Below are 14,573 nucleotides of genomic sequence, written 5' to 3' on the forward strand. Positions count from 1 at the left end.
GAGCTTACTCACCCACTGTTTTGCTCTTCATGCTCACAATGTACTCCTGCTTCCCTGTCACACACCTGCCTCTCCCGCTCTCTGCATTTCTTCTTCTCTTCATTCACATTTCTGAATGTGAAGTGTGTCTGCTGTAGGGACTGCAGACTGGACAGTCCAATGTTTACAGTTTATTGAAATGATGATTATTTACATATCCCAGTGATCGTTTTCATGCCTTAGTTTCACTTTCTGTGCTGCAGCAGAGTGGGGAAAGGAGGGACATAAACACCTTTATGAGACATGATTGGGCCATAAAACTGCCATTATAAAGAAAACTGCCAATAGGCCACTGCCCCTGCTCTATGGGAGAATAATAAAAACATAGATCTATTATACCGGCCCCAAAGTGTGCCAGCCCTCTGGGATAATGCTCTGTATGCCAGATTACTAGTCCAGGCCTGAGAGTGATGCAGACTGCACGCAGGTGAGCCGCACACTGCAATCGTCATCAGAAAGTTTCTATACATTGAATTTGATCCTGATATTTTACAGAACAGTGACTTTTTTTTTTTCCTACCAAAGTTGAACAGATTTACCTGGCATGGAGGAGACTGATATCACAGATTACTCAGTCCTGCAGACCTCCTAGCATCGTCTAGTCAAATGAAGGTAGACAAGTGGCTTGAGGAGTCTTCACAGAGCTAAGACACTAGCTGAGCCCCTTTAACCAATGAAAAAAAAATCTTCAAGTTGTTCAAAACATACTTTTAACTGTAACACTATCAACTGGACCAACCTTGTGGGGTAACTGACTGAGTAATGATGTACTGTTCACCAACCTGTTCTATGAAACAGCTGTTTGAGTGCCAGTTTCCTTTCCTCTATCCTTTGTCTTTATTTGATACATATTTAAAAAGCCAAACTGTGTGGGAGCAAAACAACCCACTCTACTGAGCTGAACCAAATGATCTAGTCCTCTTAGAAGAGACAGAGACGTGTGACACGACTTGTCCAGGCTTTTCAAATTCACGCCGTTTCACCTGAGTTTAAAAAAAAAAAAAAAAAAAAAAAAAAAGGAAAGTATTTTTGCCTGAATATTTCACTGCTTTCGGGACCCAAAAGTAGCTTTAGAAACAAGAATATTTTATTTTCCCACTCATAAACAACACAAAACATGGCCTTTATGGTAGCATTTCTCCATGCAGAAATCACTACTTGCCCCCCATCAGGAGTTCTCCACTGCTGCGTGAAGTCTCCTGCAAAGAACCTACAAGGTGCATTTGAGCCAATTACCTTGCAGTTATTATTAGCCCACTAAACTGGCATAATAATTTTTCCAGTCTATTCCAGTCAGTTGTCCCACATTTGAACACATGAAATGACTGAACCATCACATTGTGTTATTAAGTTACCCTCACTGTAGGATTCTTGTTGCATTGCTCCTTGGAAGGTTATTGTACTGCTCTGTTGAGTAAAAGTGTGTTGCTGACTGAAAAAGGTTGACTTTGAGCTCCTTTTATTCAGTTCCTCTTTCACTTGTTGGAGTTCCCAGTACACTAGAGAGCAAAGTAGACTGACTGACCACTAAACCAGCTGATATCCTGGCCAGGATGTCCATGTGGGCTCCATATGGGATCCATGCAAATGAGTCCTAAGTGGCTCTACCTGTGATTGCAACCAAAATGAGACTCATATAGGCCCAATCTCAGGTAGGAGCTCACACGGGCAATTACAGTTGGGGCCACCATGGAACCTGCAGACAAACCCACAAGTGACCCCTATTTGTAGTCCACATAACCCATATGGAGCCCATATGGACATGCTGGCTGGGTACCAATGAGAAACTTGATCAGTATTAGGATTGGGCAGTAATACCGTATCCAAGGGTATTTAAAAATAGCAACGGCATTGTTTTAATTAAGGTCATGAAGACCGTGCTGTGTAATGAGCACATGTTTATAGTGAATGCATAAAGAATATGAGTCTGTTTCCACTAGAAGCATCACTGCCTGTGTGAGAAGATGCCTAAGAAGTGATTTTTAAGATGTTAGACTAATCAGGAGTGGATAGTTATTATGGTTGCCAAAATAATCTGTAACATCATATAAGCTTCCTGCAAAGTGATGTCGCTGCTGAAAGGTGCCACATTTTTTAGGAGCATGTGTTTGTGGGATGAGAAGCAGAGCTGAGTATGTGGGTTGCACCCATGATAAATTTCCCAAATCTTCACAAGTGTTAAGTGGGTCGATGTCAGGCCATTCCATCCTCTTCACTCCCAAATTTTGGAAGCAGTCTCTGATAAACCCTGCTCTGTTGTCATCTTGGAGGACAGGGTTTGGTCCCTGACTATGGAGCTATGGGATTGCCAGTGTTTGCAGAATATTATCTCAATAGTTCTTTGCATTTAGATTGCATCCAATAATGACAAGGCTTGTTTTTCTGGTGAGGAAGATGCCGCTCCACACGTCACACTGCCTTTGCCAAAAGTTGTTACTCTATTGGTACAGCCATGAGCATAGCAATCTCTGCGTCCTCTCCACACTTTGAACCTACGATCCAACTGCCATAGGCAGAATCTGGAGAAGCATAACCTCAACATGGTCAGATTCCAGTGCCTGTGTTGCCAACACCAGTGCAAACAGGCCTGACAGTGAAGGGCAGTCATGGCAGGCCTCGTGGCAGTCCTACTCTTCTTTGGATTGTCTCGGCAGAGAGATGTCGGTCATATCATCCTGCAAATCTGTAAAAGACAGCCTACAGATCCAAAGACAGGGTGAGGAAACCATCTTCTTGGGGTGTCACCCTCTTTTATATGGAACTTGACCTTGACCAGTGGATACTGTATACTCACGTGCAATGGCTTGGCACCATGTTGGGTCTTCTCTAAAGTCAAACTTTTGCACATGCACCACTGGTTGAGCAGCGGATTTCAAAGTTTGAGGTTGGCCTCCCCAGGGGGGCACCACAGGACTTCAGGGGCAGAACCATGAACCACTAAAAGGTGATTTGCTTCTCTAACTTCTACTGTGCACAGGGAACACTGGACAGATTTATACTTCATTAAAAGTTAAGGTTAGGATTTTCCTGCATTAGTCCTGATGATGTTCAGTACTCAGTGTTTAATTAGTAAAGATATCCAAGCTGATGACAGCATACGGCTGTGTAAAGCCTGGAGTCATACTGAGACAAAAGTACTAAGTCTATACTGACCAAACCAGGAGAATGTTTGACAAGAAATTTTGGTCCCTGAAGGTGACCGTAAGCACTGTAAACAGCCTGTGCAGGAGCAGGTTTGTGGCACAGGCAATGATCAGGAATACCAGGCAAGGCTTATTATGCAATCCTGCATCAACTGAATAGATGAAAACTAACAGTTTCCACTAAATTAGAGCATAAAAATCAGGTAGTATTGTCAATAAGTTCATTACTAAAACCAAATAACTTGGAAAATATAGTTTTTTGAATCTTATTTTTTATGGGGTGGGGATCCACAGAATATATTATTTTCTCTTGGAAGAGGCTCACTTTCCCACAATTTGAAAACCCCTGTTCTAGAGCGTTCTGTAACTTTTTATAAGCTTCCCTTAAAGTGAACTTGCAGTTTAACAGAGTTCAACATGTTGCACAATGTGAAGAAAATAATTAAGGCCGATCTTTATCAGTTTGAAAGCACACAGTTTATTACTTTACATTCCCAGGGCCTGTCAAATAATAGTTGTGGATTATTATTTTCATATTTTCCATTACTAAGGGGGCAAGAGAAAGCATGCGAGCTTTTGTGCACAGAGAGGCAAAGAAAAAGGGAAAAAAGGAGACGAAAGGATCATCTGATTCTCTCCTGATATAACACAGTTTACTTTTCCGTTAAAAACAATGCTTTAACGATAAATGTCTTCTCCTGTAATCACTGCTGTTTTCTATTTAGACTGGAAGCATTTTGTTAAAAGACTGAAGAAAAAAGATGAGATCTTACAGTACTGAAAAAAAGGATACTGCTTAATCCTGATTAGTATCATATCTGTGATTGGCCAATCTCACTCATAGGTGATCGGTGATCAGCGGCAAGAAACCAGATCAGCACATCCATAGTGACAACAAATTATCAAGTAAGGTTGTGGTGTTCGTTTTAGAAATAGTGGGGTAGAAAGCTTTTATGTGCATATCTGAATTAGGACTATGAATGATGGTCAGCAGGAGAGATTGCACATTAAAATCATCAGAAAAACTAAGAGACAGATAAAATAGAGTGGGAGTTTTGATGATAAATGAGAAAAGAGGGAGTGTGACCCAAGCCAGTGTTTCCTGAGCGTCCATGTGCATGTATTTGTGCAGAGAAGACAGACAGTAGCACCCTGACACAGAGCCTCAGAGCTGCCGAAGGGTAGGACTTCCCCTATCTGCAGGGTCTATGTGCTTTGATGAGAGTTGGTCCATGACCATGCTGTGTCCGGGCCATGCTATGCTTCATCATTACTCTGTGTTCTCATTGTACGTCTCTAACCAAGCTTTGGAGTGTACTTGTTTGTGCTTGCATTATGTTTCTTGGTGATTTTCTGTCTGAGTGCGTGCATTCATGCGCCCATCTCTGCATATGCCTGCACGGCTGCGAGTCTCCCACCTCGGCATGTGTGTAAGTGTGTGCGGTTGTAAGAAGAGCACAGCAAGGGAGGGAAAGAGAGTGAGGGAGAGAGATATGAGGGAGGTTCGAGAGCTCAATGGGCAAACACAGGGTCCTGACGTGCTAGAGCAGGCTGTTTCTGCAGCAAGTTTTTGCAGTGCCACAGGATTTTTGAAGTTTACTGTAGAAGTTGATGCTGCTGCTTTTTTATATCTGCTACAAGTTTTACTTGGTCTCTTTTACAATCTCTGAAGGTAATGTATGCAATGAGAGTTCATAAATTATTGTTGTCTTTTCTACTTTTAGCTTTTGCGTATTCTACTTTATTGAATGACATCCAGTCTGAGCCAAATCGCCTCAATATGAGATGGAGTATCTTTATCGGTAAGGCTTACAACCGCTATTTCACATGCATGTCATCTTTTATTTTATCTTTGCTGAAGTCTTTATGTTCTCAAATTTCCTGTTTCTTCACTGAACCTGTATGCAGAGTGCTTTATGGAAAAAATAATGTTTAATATCACATGGTAGAATGACTTAACAGTTATCAGACTTCACTTGAACTATGCATGTTGCTTCTTACATGTATTCATGCAGCTTTTAAGCTTTGATGCACACATTAAGATCCTTTTTTAATTCAACAGATCATACCAGATTATTTCTGTCCTAACCTTTCACCATGCAGAAGTCTTTTTTCAAGACTATATCACACTTTTCAGTTAAATGTTTCTTTTAATATTAAAGTAAAAAACCCATTTTGCAGTTTCTGTAGCTGCCTTTAACAGCTGACAGTCAGACAATCTTAAACTTTAAGTTTCTAAACTCTCCATAATCTTTCTTTCATAACTAGGAGGAACATGTTGTACATTTAAATTGCATGAAAATGCAGCTGTAAGTGAAATTTAAAAAAATATTTCTTGCATTTGTATATTGAAATTAGATTTTTAATGTATGTTTTTGCTAAACAGCCAGTATTGTATATCCTCCCACAGTCCTGTTACATAACGGGACCATGGCTGCATAGAAATACGACGTTAACTACAGAATGTTGGTTCTTAATTAAGCATTTTATATAAAATCCCCTTTTTCAAGTGTTAATTTCTCCTTAAACACACACTAATAACTTTCCAATTTTCCTCTCCATTGCCGTCTCAGTTCCACTCAGTTCCACTGTCATAGCATTTCTATTAAATTATGCGTAAGCATCAAGTATGTGCAGCGATTTGAATGGCAATATCACCAAGGTTAAAGATTAATTTTTGGAACAGTATTTTTATTAACCATAAAATATTGACAATAGCAGCCTGATACAAAATGTGTTTATGAAGTGGACAAAATTTGTGCTGGAGAAAGAGGTAAGATAATCATTTCTGACGTCCAGAGGGGAAATTTAAGTGTTGTAGCGCCACAAAGACAAGAAAGCAAGTAAACTGAAATAGAATGGACAAAGATTAATCTCCAGAGACCCTTAGTGCATATAACATAAATTCTGCAGTCAGAATATTTTAGATAATGGCCCAAAATATCCATAAAAGTTTAAGTAATTTGCTCGCAAATTAAATGTAATTGTCTGGGAATTTGTTTTTACGTTTGGCAGTGTGCTTTGAAATATTTAACCTAAAAAATATATTTAAAGTTCTTAAGTTATTGTGTGGAATTTGAGGAATGTGTTTGTATTCTTTTAGGATTTTCAATGGCAATTTTGTAGGGAATTCCCTGAGAAATCTTCTGAATTTTCAGACTTTTTAAGGAATTTGTTTGGAATTCAGGGTAATGCGTTGTGAAATTTTATATAATTTTCCCTGAATTTTTTAGGGAATTTATTTGTAATTTTTTTATTATTATTATTATTATTATTTGATGCCTTAATTTTGGGAATTTTCCAGAACATTTTCAGGAATTATATGTTAATATTTAGGCTTTTTCTGAAGAACACACTGAAACATTTGAGGAATATTTGAGGACATAGTTGGGTATTCTTAAAGGAATTGTTTTTTATTTTTATAGAAACTTTGTTTTTTTTTTGTTTTTTTTTTGTAATTTATCAGAAATTTTAGAGATTCATTATTTCAAAGGGGATTTTACAGGATAGTCAGAACTTTTTGAGGAAATTTAGTTTGTACCTGGCCTTAAGAAGTTCTTGTGGTCCTTCATCAGAAAAAGGAGTAAAACGATACTGAATGACTGACTCTGCCTCTTGCTGACTGAAACACACTCAAAATGTAAGAACATAATTAAATAATCTGTATTTTTATGTGTTCTACAGTTAGATCCTGTTGTCCTCAGACATCATATGATGCTGACATATTTTGGTGAATACTACTTCCTGTTCAAAGACAAGGCCAAAGTTTTACATTTATCAGGTTTCACTGATTCCAAAAAAAAGTGGGAAAACTAACAAAAGCTCAGGTCTCAGCAGGTTAATACTTAGGGAATTATTTATATGATAAGTAAAGCAGTTGCTCAAGGATAGACTAAAGCGTAGGGAGACAATTTATGGCATTCTGTGCAGTAACTAGAAACTTAAAATGACAAATGCTGATATAAAGTGACACGGTTGGATTGGGAGCAGTAACTTAAGTAAACAGCAGGGTAAAAGTCCTTGCATGCTCAGTCCGTGTTGTTTGTTTGAATTTTTTCACCTTAAAAAGACTCTGAAACTTTCGTCTGATATTACTTTATATAAAAACGGGTTTAATTTTATGCGAACTTTCCCATCAGTTCCAGTGATTTAAATAAATGGGCGATTGCTGAATCAGATCTGCGGCTGCTGTTTCCTGCTCACTTGCTTACGGAGGCAGCCAGTACGAAGCAATTTGCCATATGCAATTAATTTTCGCAGTGAAGGCAAATAAAAACGTAATGGACTCAGCGTGCAAGGTTTGAGTGAGTGAAAAATCGGAAAAATGAGGACCCAGTGTGTGAAGACCTTAACAGTTGAACATGTTCACATAGTGTAGAATTGAGTAATACACTACGTGATAAGGAATGAGATGTAAAATTGTATAAGGCAGCATTTATCAACCTTTTCACTGCCGATGTGCCCTTTTGAAAAAATCCAAGTCACCCCATAAACAAATATTTCAAAGAAATAAATGTTTCACTTCGCTGTGACTGATGAGGGATTTACGTAGTGACAGAATGACTAAGATACAGTTCTGAAGCAATGGTTCTCAACTGGTCAAGCACCAGGACCCACCTCTGCCCCCTTATGAGAAATCAGGACCTAAAGTTTTTAAAATGTTGAATACATGCATACATTTTATTTTACTCTATTTTTCCAAAATACCAAAGAAAAAGTAACTCCTTATTTTCTCGGCAAAACCAGCTTTGTTTTGTCGGTGAAAGGGGATAAATAAGTTGAAATTTTGAGAAAAAATTTTAAAAAGAATTTACTAGTCATTAGAGAAAAACATTTAAAAATGTATGGCAGCACTGCATGTTCTCTTAGGGCTTCCATACAACATGGACTTTTTCTTTTTGACACTTTTTGGTTCCTGACAAACACTGACGACCCACTGGAAACAACTTTGCAACCCATTTTTGGGTCCTGACCCACCAGTTGAGAGTCACTTTAAAGAAGTCCAGTGAAATGTGTACTGGTGATGCAGACCTTAAAACCCTTCTCTAATGTGTTTCTAACTCCATCATCACCTGCTGAAATGAGATAAAAAATAAAACTTCACGACCCCTACACTCGTGATTTCAGGAGCGTATGAGACCATTTTTATTATTTATGCAGGGACAGCCAATGATCTGATCATTCATTCTTGGTTACATATAAAAATTTTGAAGGCAACCCTGGTTATGCCAGAAGGCACCGCTGTTGAAAAAGGCTTGCATGACACACTAGGACTGAACAACTTGGGAAAAATAACTGATTTGAGATGATACTGACTCACATTGCAAATTTGATTTGTTCATTGTTCATCATTGTTCTTATGTCACATTTTGATGGCAAAATAAATAAATAAATAAATAATTTTTTTTTTCCAAAGTATTCTTTAAAAATGACAGTTGAATGTTTGCATGATGAGTACAGCAAAACATCTCTTCTGCTGCTGCAAAAACCCTAAATTGGTATTTGACATATTTTTCTGTTTAAAGAACTATTGCATAATCCGTGATTTGAAAATTACAATGGGACACATTGAAGTTTAATTTAGATTTCAATGAATTGCCCAGACTTATAAGGGATACTTAAGTGGAAGTCAGAAATATAAAACAAAAACAATAAATTATCCTTTGATACAAAACAATATGATTTTTCTAGATCATATAGTCTAATTAAATTAGGGATGTCAGCATTAATGCATCAATCTTGATATGGTTAAGGTCCTTATTAAATGCATTAACTTTTTTCAAATGCCATTAAATTGTTATTAATTGCATGCTTGATTTTCCCCTCCAGCACACTTTGCTAAAGCCACTGCTGCATCTTTCTGCAGCCGCAGTGATGTCAAATATTGCAAAATAAACTCCTTAATGTTTCAATTCAGTTTTAAAAATTTCAAAGATAGCTTTGTGGACAAGTCAAAAGTCACCCGCATTTTGTGATATCTAACAATTACCTTTTTAATGTTCCATTATTTCCTTTTCAATCCATAACAAGTTCCTTTTCCCATGGTTAAGTTCATAATCTTCCATATACCTGAAGTTCCCTGGTTTCTTTATAAAAAAAAAGGCAGATCTGTATCCAAATAGGAAGTCAAGTACGGTTGAAAAAATCTACATTGAAGCAAAAAGTTTTAATTGTAAAATAGTGAAATTTTAAAATGCAATGCCACAAAAAGTAGGAGATTAATCATGATTAACTGAAATTCACTGCAACATAAAACTCATCAGCCATCTTCACATAATGCACTCACTTGGGCATTCATTCAGCATCACTGAGATTCAGTTAAGAAATAAAGGAGAGAAATATCCTGTATCCTTCTTAGACTATTCAAAGGTCTGTGAAATTATTCAAATGCAAGTGAATTTGTAGCCTTGTTTGATTGAATTAAGCTAGTTTTTCTGTTTATTTTCCATGTTCTTAGTGCATGCTGTACCCCCAAAGAGGCCAAACCGTTGAATGGATTCCTGTCAGTCTGTCCATATTTAACTCAACAAGTCTAATTTGGTCCTCGGTTTGTGTGTGTTTGTGTGTTTCCTGCCTTTCAAAGTGCTGCCATTGCCTGTATATGTCCTCTAAGTTCTCACTATTATACGGCTGTGATCAGATAAGCAAAACATGTTGTGCAACTAAGAAGTGGCATGAAATGAGAAACATGAGGAAAAGCTAAGTAAATTGGCATGTCCCAACACCATCCTGTCAATTCTCTCACAGTGTATTTCATAATGGCACCTCTTTGACAGGCTGAGGCTTTCAAGGCATGTAGACAGACAAAGAGGGTAATTTTATACTCACTGACCTCTTTATTAGGTACAGGTGTTCAGCTGCCCATAAATGACAGTATCTGAGCAACCAATCACATAGCAGCAACCAGTGCATTGAGGTATGTAGACACAGTTCAAAGTTCAAACTGAGCATCAGAATGAATAAAGAAAGGTGGTTAAAGTGAATCTGAACGGTTGTTGGTGCCAGACAGGATGACTTGAGTACGTGCTGGGATTTTCACACACAGCCAGAGAATAGTGAGAAAATATACAGCAAGCAGCAACTCTATGGGCCAAGGCAGATGAGAATGACCACACTGATATGAGCTGTTAGAAAGGCAACAGTAACTCAAGTAACGACTTGTTACAGCATGACATCTGTATCAGCAGGTATTAGCTTATTAAGTTAGGGCTTGGTATTGGCATGCATCTAAAGATGTATGTGGATATTTACAACCAGCTGTAGATATCATTCCTATGTACGGGTATGTTAGTGGAGTTTAGGGCAGTATTGACGGACCCATGTCAACTCCAGTCTTTTCTTAGCTCATCCTTAAGCTTGGCGTCTGCTTTAGGAATTGAAATTTTCAGTCTTGAGTTGCACTTTCAAAAATTTACCATTCTTTATCACAGTTAATCTCGAAATTTCTGTAGTTGATTGTGATTAATTTCATCCTTTTATCACATTTAGAAATTCCACAATTTTGCTTTCCAAACATTTTTTCTGTCATTTTGGATTTTTGTACTGTCTCTTTTTTTAAGGTTTATCTTTGGGTTTTTTATGCCTTTACTGACAGAGAAGGACAGCAGACAGAATCAAAAAACAGGGATGAGAAAGCTGGGTAGAGACATACGGGAAGTGCCACAGGATGATCGCGCCTCAAACCACTAGGCGACCTACTCCCCAGGATTTTTGTACTGTCTGAGGGCCTTTGCACACTGAGGCTGTTTTTTTCATTCAGTTTTTTTTTTTGCATGTTAAAAAAAGAAATTGATCTCATGTTCTATTCATGTTTGCACGTTTTCATCTGCCATTATTTTTTACCCAACAGTTTCGGTTTTATTTGGATCAGTCCGAGTCATTCAGGTTGCTCACCATTCCATATATCATTCGTTCATTTAATATTTGATTGATAATTTAATAAAAAATGATGAAAAAATTTGTTAATTTTCTTGTTTCCATTTCTGAAACAAAATCAAATAGACAAGGAATGATGCGTCTATTTGACTTTTGCTATTAATGTTGGGATCAGAGAATGTGATATGAAAAAACAGACGAAAGCAGTTAGTATAATTTCAGTACTAATTTGCATAACCGGTGCAGGTGTTGTGCTCAGAAAAGCATCCTGAGATTCACATTCCCACCGCTGAGGAGTTCACGCTTCCTGGAATGATGTCCGAAACACAGACATTGGCATCACGTTAAGTCACGTTCCCACACTTGTCCTTCTGTGCCGGAGCCAGGGAAGCATGCCACGTACAAGCACAGAAGAGTGTCCTCATGCTGGTCAAATGTACTGGACTTTTAGGCTAAAACATATGACTAAAATGTACCCAGGCACAGTACAGATTGCCTAGTGCGCCCTAACTTGGTGCTGGCGTGCTGTGATTCTCAGGATGCTTTTCTGAGCACAACACCTGCACCAGGTTACGCAAATCAATATTGCAATCAAATTCACTGCTTAGAGCTGTTTATTCATATTACATTCTTTGATCCCAAAATAAATAGCAAAAATAAAAAAGACGCATCATTTCCTGTTTATTTGATTTCGTTTCAGAAATGAAAACTAGAAAATGAACAGTATTTTCATGATTTGGTGTTCAAACCAGAAAAGTGAACAATGACACATTTTTCATTTGTTATTCAATTATCAATCAAATATTAAATGAACGAATGATACACGGATTCTCACCCCTCTGTTGCACTGAACTCTTACTTTAAACACAGGGGTTTGCCCTTGGATCATGTGGATATCAACCGTGGACATATAACATAAAAATGCATACTTGAACTAAGTTGCTCTCCATCTCTCTAACTTGGCACAGTTGTGACGTAGGAACTGATGCCGTATGAAACTCTGCCAGGATGGATGGATCCAGAGTGATTTAGAGGAGTGACAGCCACAGGCTCATCGTCACTGCTTATTTACATGGCCGTACAAAACAATTTTCCCCAATCTACGAATTTTTGCAGTTTATACAGATAAAACATCTCATACTCAGTGTGGAAAGTTTGAGTGTACGTCTTTTTTGGCTTAGGGATCTGAAAAATTGTATCCCAAAAATGACAGACTCAGTGTGCAAAGACTTTTAAAGTGAGGGCAATAAGACTTCTGTTTTACAGACCCACTTTCACAGGAAGACCAAAGGTTATAAAATGAAGTTGCCTTTGAAAAAGGAGCATGCTATGGATTGTAAAGGAAATAAGGGGATGGTAATCAAATAAATGTTTGATAACATAAGATGTAGATGACTTTTGGCCAGTGACCGAATTGTACATTGTCTTTGTGGGGAGCCCCATTTTCCAATGTGCACCACGGCATTCCAAGTCACATGAACCACATGTACGCTGCCAAACGTATCAATCCACGTACAGCAGAGCAATCCCAACAGCCAGAAAGACATACAAAGTTTAAGAAATTAAAGTAAGTTTTGGGATTAAAAATCTTATTTACAAGCGTCTTGGCCAAGACAGGCAGCAAAAATAACAGACAGGGGAGTGTTAATTTCACCCAAATAGATAAAAAAGAAGTAATAAATAGTAAGTTTAATTTTCATCAAGATTACTAAAACTAGACTAACTATAACTTTGTTTACGTCTGACATTCAAAATCCATGATATTTCTCCACTGTGGGTAGATCTGTCAAAATACAATGCAGTGCAGAGCTCATCGGCTCTTCAGCTGTAGAAAGCAGGGACCCCAGGTTTGGCAGGGTGACTAGAACACACTACTTTGGTTTGGTACCAGATTCAGGCAAGAGAGTAAATGCTTTGACATAAAGTAAAGACTAAAATGTGAGGACTTTGTATGGACTAAAACTGTAAAGCATGGAATGACTAAAATGTGACTAAACCAAAAGGCATTTAATCTAAAGATTAAGACTGAGACTGAAATTAAAATATCTTTTAAAATTAACACTGAGCCACAGATATAAATTAGAAAAGCACTCAGAAAGCGCAGACCTCCACCATTAGCCCTATCTCCCAATAGTACAGAATCCTTAAAAAATTCCTGGATCCAGATGGTGATCCAGATCAGTCCCAAAATCTAATCAGCTCTCAACGAACTAACAAACAAACTAACTAACAAACCCTGCCGTTCACACAACCTCCTTGGCGGAGGTAAAAACATAGCAGTTTCAGTCACAGGGATTTTAAAAGAGCAGAAAGTCATCACTCAAAGCATTTACAACCTGATGCATCTTCCTCTAATGCTTTTAATCTACCTTTGAAAGATAGACTAGCTCCTCAAGACATAAAGTCCCCTGTAGTAGACTCCGGCTGCAGGAGCAGCATACCTGGAGCTCCATTTCAAGATGGACTTTGGGCACAGATGGCAAAAGTAAATTTTGTGTCAGAGTCACAGAGAGAAGACTGTAGCTTCCAGAAATTTTCACATGAATAAAATCACACAAGTACGTTTGGTATAGTCTTATAAATAAGGATATGCCAATGATTTAGCCTATGAGTTCTGAATCATACAGAATCCAGTGATGAGTTAAAGACATTAGATTGGCAATGAACCTCAGTGGTGAACAGTATCCAAAGATTGAAGGCATTGAGAAGATTAATGCATGCACAGAACATCATCACAATCAATCAGAAACATAAAAGTGTCAGAATAAAGTATTTTCTTAGCAGGAAAAGAAAAACAAAGCATATTCCTGAAATAAAAACCCATCCGCAGCTTTAGCTTCTTTGCAAGTTGCTGAATATGGAGCTTAAAAGTCAGAGAATCATCAGTCAAGAATCCAAGATATTTACTTGAAAATACAGATTCAATCACATTACCCTGATTCATCAGGTCCTTTTTCTTTGAGTCACGAGTTTGGTTTGGTTTTCTAGTAAGCAACAGAGTGTGTGGGAGCAGAGCAGTAAATGACAGTGTCATTGGCATATAGATGAAAATTTGCACTGGGAACATTGAGCCTGATACTGTCGATATACAGAGTAAATAACAGAAGTCTCAAGGCTGAGCCCTGAGGCACTCCACTTTTAACTTAAAGATATTTAGAAGTAAGGCCTTCAGCCTGCACACACTGTGATCTGTTTCATAAATAATTTCCAACCAACAGACCAACTGTTCTAACAGACCAAAGCATCCAGTCAACTTTCAAATAAAACACAATGCTCTGACTTCTGGCAGTAAATCCTCACTACATCAAAATAAGGTCTCAACCTGTGGTACAGGTATCAGGTTATCAGGAGGTCAGTGACGAAGAAAAGTTAACCCCTGAGGTGGAAAACCACAGAATTTTAACACCTCATACAAATCGTTATCTTCCAACGGTAATCAGCCATGATAGAAGCAGAAAAACGAGGAACTATGTTGAAATGATCAACAAATCATCACACTTTCAACATCCCAACAAT

At 38.0% G+C, this 14,573-nt stretch overlaps 1 protein-coding gene across 2 annotated transcripts in view; it reads left to right on the forward strand.

Moving 5' to 3' along the window:
* Positions 1-4,499: 4,499 nt before the first annotated feature.
* slc6a4a (solute carrier family 6 member 4a) overlaps positions 4,500-14,573 on the forward strand; it is a 57,254-nt gene continuing 47,180 nt past the window's right edge. Inside the window, exons 1-2 of one of the 2 annotated variants that reach the window (XM_041811173.1) lie at positions 4,500-4,612; positions 4,907-4,984. The gene's annotated coding sequence lies outside the window, so the exon portion shown is untranslated. Of the gene's footprint in view, positions 4,613-4,715; positions 4,855-4,906; positions 4,985-14,573 lie in introns of those variants that run through there. The other variant, XM_041811180.1, reaches the window with a different exon arrangement.

The sequence above is a fragment of the Cheilinus undulatus genome, linkage group 2, assembly GCF_018320785.1.
Source record: "Cheilinus undulatus linkage group 2, ASM1832078v1, whole genome shotgun sequence".
NCBI lineage: Eukaryota > Metazoa > Chordata > Actinopteri > Labriformes > Labridae > Cheilinus > Cheilinus undulatus.